This window comes from Amaranthus tricolor, chromosome 13, assembly GCF_026212465.1.
Source record: "Amaranthus tricolor cultivar Red isolate AtriRed21 chromosome 13, ASM2621246v1, whole genome shotgun sequence".
Lineage (NCBI taxonomy): Eukaryota > Viridiplantae > Streptophyta > Magnoliopsida > Caryophyllales > Amaranthaceae > Amaranthus > Amaranthus tricolor.
In genome coordinates this window covers 9536818-9543583 of record NC_080059.1, presented here as the reverse complement: position 1 = coordinate 9543583, position 6766 = coordinate 9536818, and positions in this window count along the sequence as shown.

Sequence of the window (6766 nt, the reverse complement as noted above, 5' to 3'; positions counted from 1 at the left end):
TTTTATGTGTGATTGTGCGTGTTTTTGTGTTTGTACGTTGTGGTTTTGGGGTCAAAACCTTTTTAAGGGGGGTAGTCTGTAACACCCCGATATTTTCCCGATATATTATTTTTATTATTATTATTCTTTTAGAAAAAAAAAATATATATTTCTTTTATTATTTATTTTGTTAGTAGGTTAAATCATGAGAATCCAACTTTTAAGGCAAATAAAATCATTTTAAGTCCAAATCTTTTCCTAATCTATCTTTAATTTAAAAAAAAAAAAAATAAATAAAATATAAGGGAATATGAATAGTGGCCGGCCATGGCAAGTATTATGGGAAGATTGTAACTTCCATTTTGGATTAATGAATGATTATGGCAATAAAATCTCATAAATCCCTTAATCAATTCTTTTCCTTATTCCTTTCCTTAACCTTTTACCTTACTCCTTTTCATTTTCACATTTCAATTTGCAAGTAAGAAAAAAAAAAAAAAAACACACTCCTTTTCCCTCACATTCTCACGCCTAGCATTCCTTAATTCATCAATTTTGGTTCATAAAATTTTGGTGTTAATCTTGAGCAATTGTAAGTAATTCTTAAACTAGTTTTATTTTTAAGTTTTAATTTAAATTTCTATGTTTTTATATGTGTGATTTTATAGTTATGATTTTGTTCATGAATTAAAAATTTATGTTTAGATGTATGATGTTTTTTCTATTTAAATTTAATGTATGGTTTTAGGGTTTTAGATTTGTGCACATGTGTGTGTAGAATTGTTTGATGAATGATTGAAATATATATATATATATATAAATATATATATATATACATTAAAAAAAAAATGGTTGTTCATAAAAAAAATGTGTATGTGGTGATGGAAATTTATTTTTATTGATTAATAAAAGAGAAGTATAAGGTTGATAGAAGAAAAATTTGCATGTATATATATGTGATGTGTTTGTGTTTGAACATTGGAGTAAAAAGAATTATTTTTAAGAAAAATATAGATAATTAATTAAAATTTATTTTTGTATGTGATCATGGAAATTATGTAAATTTTATTGTTTAGATTTATTAAAGAATAAAGCATTGAAATTTTATATTTTGGTGATAAAAAAAATGGAATCCCGTAGGTTTTGAAATAGTGGAAAATTTGTGTTTTTGGAGCATTTTTGGCTTTGAAATTAAGTTAAAAATACTTATACTATGTTATAAATTATGAAATTTGGTACCCGGGGGTTTTGACGCCTTCCGGACGCAACGGTGAAGTCGGATTTTCAGTTTGACAGTATTAAGATGAGTTTCTGGACAGAATGTATAAGCTGTCCAGTTTTGTGTTTATACCATGTTGTAGTATGTGATGGATGTTCATATTGTGTGTAGCATTCTAGGTGTGGACGTAATTGAATATGTGTGTTATGTGTGATTGAGGAAAATGTGTATGTGAGCTTATTTCCCGAATACGATTGAACTTTGTAGGAAGTCGGTTTGTGACCGGGAATTGATTGAGACGCTTGCGAGTTGGTTATTTCGTTTAAGGTATGTACACGCAGCGTGGTTCGCAATAGATCGATGTATCATGTATTAATGATACCCAAAAGTAAGGCATGGGTATATAGAACGAATAATGCTATCGTTCGAATCAATAATTCTATACATTGTTATGATAAGTAGAGGTAGTATGTCCTCAATAACTTAAGTAGAGGTAGTATGTCCTCACTAACTCAAAAGTGGACGTAGTATGACGTCAATCTTTATATATTGTTTTGAAAGTAGAGGTAGTATGACCTCACTAACTTAAAAAGTGGACGTAGTATGTCGTCAATTGGTGGAAAAGAATTACTCGCGGCATATGAGGGCTTTATGAGCCACCGCGGGGGTATGCATACTTAACCATAGGCACCGAAGTATGGCGAGTGTCTATGGTAGAGGCTTGCTTAGGGGTTAGCTCCCCCTAATGTATTGTCTCACTTATGGAGTTTGGTGTGTACCGGCAGTATGGCTGGAAAGTACCGGCAGTATGGCTGGATAGTACTGGCAGTATGGCCGGATAGTACAGCAATATAGCTGACTAACTTTTACAAGAAAAATAAATATTCTTAATAAGTATGATCAAGCGTACGGTTCTGTGAATTGTTAATTAATCAAATTAAACTTTCTCGGTGTTATTATTTATTGGTATGCGACTTTCGCTGACGTGTGCTTTTGGTCTTAACGACCCTGCGATGATGTTGTGTCCTATCTGGGCAATGACTAGCAGTAAGTTAAGTTGCAGGTCTGGGGAGTGAGGATTGTCCCTTGAAGAAATAAATTATTAAAGTAAAGAAGTCTTAAAAAGAACTTCAAAGTTTAGTTAAAGAGCATTTGGTTTTTATGAGGCGACTTTCGCTCTCAAGTTGTAATAAGTAGATATGACTTTTCGTTTCTTATCCGCTGCTAAGTATTTCTTATTATCTAATAGTTTTAAATAACGCTAATAGAACTCGATCCGCACGTTTCCTTAACTTCAAAACTGTTTTAAACTGTTCCTAACGTTTCGGTTTGACTCGGGTTTTAGTTGTTTTGTTTTAAAAGATCATTTTCTTTTCTTTTCAAAGACCCGAGTTATTCCGAGATGTTACATCAACGACCCCATCCATTGTTCATGTCAGAAAACGTTCCATTCTGAGAAGTCTATAAGTCGAACTCTTTAGTTTCCCTAAGATTTGGAAAAAGGGTATTTTTTCTAAGTGTGAGCCTCTGTACATACTATCTTGGTATTGTTTAATTGGCCAAAATGATGAAGCTAATTTTTTCTAAGTGTTAGAGAATTATTGGAATATCCATTAAATTAATTTATTGATTTGCAAAGAGGACTTGTATAAAGAAAGAGAAGTCATCACAATAAAGTGGGGCCTAAAGGATGAATACAATTTAATCATCCTTGGAAACTATGACATTATTAGGTTTCCCCTTCACACTATATAGTCGTATATATCCCCTCATCTGAACTGGGACTTAAGTTTCCTCTTCATCCTTTTTTTAGAGAAGTCTTATAATTTTAAAATTTTTATTTGTAACAATTTTATGATTAATGAAATATATTTTTATTACTTTTTACATTTTTATATTCCTTAAGTTCTTGCACTTAATTATTTTTTGACAATATTGTTGATAATATTAATTCGTAATTGAATAATTTATATTAAAATATATAATATAATATTACTGATTATGTAGTGGACTTCCGTCAATGGTTAACTAACGAATTTAGCTAAAAATGCAACTTTCCAAAAACTATTCTATTTCATTTTTTTGAATTGGAATATAATATTATTTTAGCATGTTTTATATGAGATGGTCTCATCAAGAAATTAATTCATTTAATTGATTTATTCTCCAACTGATCACTTTTATAAATAGTTAAAGTAATCCTAAGCAAGCTATATATAGAACTAGTAATTTTGTAGGCTCACATTCAGCAACATATTAAATAAGCAAGATAATCCAATCAAGCTATAGAGAATTGTCACAGGTTTACTTATTTGACTGTTGAAAATCTGCGGCACTAATATCAATGACTAACAATTGCACTAGCTCAGCTTTAAAATCGACTCTTTAAGTGTGCAAGCCGATAAACTTGGTTAGAAATGCTAAGAAATAAGAATGTTTTTGTGTGGAAAAAGACATTGTATTAATAAGAGTATAATCTTACAAGAGAGTTAGATGTTTTACAAGAGCTTTTGAAACTTATTGAAACTTAAATGCAAAATGGGCCTAAGTGCCTATTTATAGGCAAGCCCCCTTGCCTTGGAAATTTGCCTTGGAACCATTTTAGAATGCTCTACACTACTCTCCTAAATTATGTACATGGATAAACCTAGAAGGTTCTGGACATGCCTAGAACACTTTAGAACACACCACGCTATTCTATACTACTCTAGTATGCTCTAATATTTACAAGATAGTTTTAGATCCTTCTAGCACCTTCCATACCCTTCTTGAGTATGCTAGTATTTTATAGCATACTCTAGTACCATTATGAATACACTAAATGCCTCTAGCACTTTAAGAACCTTCATGGGTGTACTAGATGCATCTAGCACACCCTAGAATAGTCTAGAAGCCTCTAGACCATTTTAGAACCTTCATGATGTCGTTTTGGTCGGAAATGTCGAGAAAGATATGAGATTGACGACACGGACCAATCTAATTGTGTTTGGGCCGTGTCGGAACGATGTTGGAGAAACCTTTATTTAGGAGTCCTATATCTTCCAAAACTTTTTTACATATGTGACTAAATTGACTTGTCAAAATCAAGAGTTGGTGGATTTCAGTTCAAGTCATTTCGGGTTGAGACGACTTCAATTGGGTCAGTGCAAACGATTTTTAAAAAATGACAGCTTCCTTTATAAGTGGAAATTCAGTTTTTATTGTTCTTTTTATTGTATTTTTTTTACTAATGGACCTTTTGTATGGATCCGTCTCACAATGAGACGGTCTCATACAAGACAAGCTGATTTATTTTTCAATTTGTTGTTTTAATGGATATATTTTTACATAAAAAACTTATATACTGATTTTAAAGATACAACAAATTAATATTGACTTAAAATAAAAAAAAAACCGACTAAAAATAAAGACATGATATTAAAAACTTTGACAACAATAATAAAACAAACCAAAACCACATGAATTCGCCAAGTTTTTCCATGCATTTTTGTTTCGAAATCCTAAGTTACGAATTTAAAATTCAACATGTGGATGCCTATTTTCCAACTCAATCTCCGCTAAAAATCTTAGATGAATGAAATATGAATGAGATTTTATTATTCTATTAACCCTTATTCTAATTTATCACATCTTTTCTTATCTAAACTAAATTTTCTTTAAACCAATTCTTGTATAAAACGGACTCACAGATAACATATATTGTTTAAAAACGTTTCATAATGAGATATGTTTATATAAAGATATCAAATTCAGAAAAATAGTTGTTATTAAATACAAAGTATCAACATTCAAAATAACATGTTAAATATTAAACAATTAAAAATAATTGTTTTAAGTACGTAAAGAAAAATAATTCTTCAATGACAATTTGTGATTCCTAAATCATGGAGTATTTATATAATTGAATGAAAATAATTAATTAAGGATATATAAATTGGCCTACAACATATCATATTACTGATAATAGGTAATAATAGGACATGCGCCAGTAAATTAAGAAAAATATTGAATTATTCATAGTGAATTAAGGGGAAATATTAAATTATTAGAAAATAATCTAAACGTGCAATTATTCATAGCAAACAAGTAAAAAAATTAGATTATTAATGTCAATTTTTCCATTAATTAGTAAAACATGTTGATAGAGCCCTCTAACAAACAAAGATGCATATTATGGAACAACTAGTGTTGTATGAGATCATCTTACTATAAAACGGGCTCATACAATCTGTTTATTATCTGATTGATTACTTTAAAATTATAAGTGATCTGATTATAAATAATCACTCTAAGACTATATAAACTGATAACTTTAAAAACGGAAGGGACCACTTTAAGATTATAATCGTCATTTTAAAATTATAATTAAATGATTACTTTAAGGTTACATGTGATCACTTTAAATAGCTGTTTGGTTTGCTGAAATTTCAAGTAAGAAATGAAAACAAATAACAAATACCATTTTCACTTGTTTGTTTGGTATGAATTGCAAGGGAATTGGTTATTATGAGGTATTTAAATCCATTACATTGTTACTACTCATAAACAAGTGAATACAAAAATACTTTATCTCCATTAATTGAAAAAAGTTGAAATCACTATACTCATCCAACTTGTTTGTGGGCAAAACTTGCAGGAGTAACTTGTTTCTATTACTTACACTTAAACCAAACAACTTTCATTTCCATATCTTATTTTTTACCATTCCCATTCCGTTTCAAGACAAATACCAAATAACCTCTAAAAACGTAAACAATGATTACTTTAAGGTTATAATTTTTCATTTTAACATTGTAATTAATTGATCACTTTAAGAATACAAGTAATTTTTTTAAAATTATAAAAAATTATCAACTAGAAAAATAAGTTGATTATATAAGTTTATCACAGGGTAAACTGTCTCATAAAAAAGGAGTTGTTTATTATAAAAGCTTTTGTAATAGTGCAAAGATGAAGAGAATGTATTCCATGATATATAAGATGTTAGAGGGTAACGAAGGGCCTAATCTTGTGCCAAACTGCTGGAGGCCTGCTAGATTTGGGCTGCACAATTTCAAAACCGATCAAATGTTTTTCAAATTGTTCAATTGAACTTTTGTTATTGGGGGCTGAAACCACTTGCAAATTACAACTACACATCAAAATTAGTCACCAAACAAAATAAATTTTGATATAATAATCCTGACTTTCATTTGTTAACTAAATATATATAATTTCAAATTTCGATTATTTCTAAATAATTCCATCTTTGCTTTGTTTTTGGTCGTGAGTGGTGACATACGATTAAAAATTGAACTGGGTATGTCACGAGTAAAAACAAAATAAAATTGAAATTATATATTTAAAAATAATCAAAAGTTAAGATTATATTCAGCAATTTGCTTTATGATGATATTTTTTTGTGGTAATATTAATATGGTAGAAATTAAAAACCTTCAATTCTCACCGTTAATTAAAGGCTATTAACTTTTTGAGATGATGGTTTCTTGGAGAAATTATCACCCATCAATGTTCAATTGTTCATCAACTTTATATTTATGAATATATAATGTGAAATGTGTCTCTTAA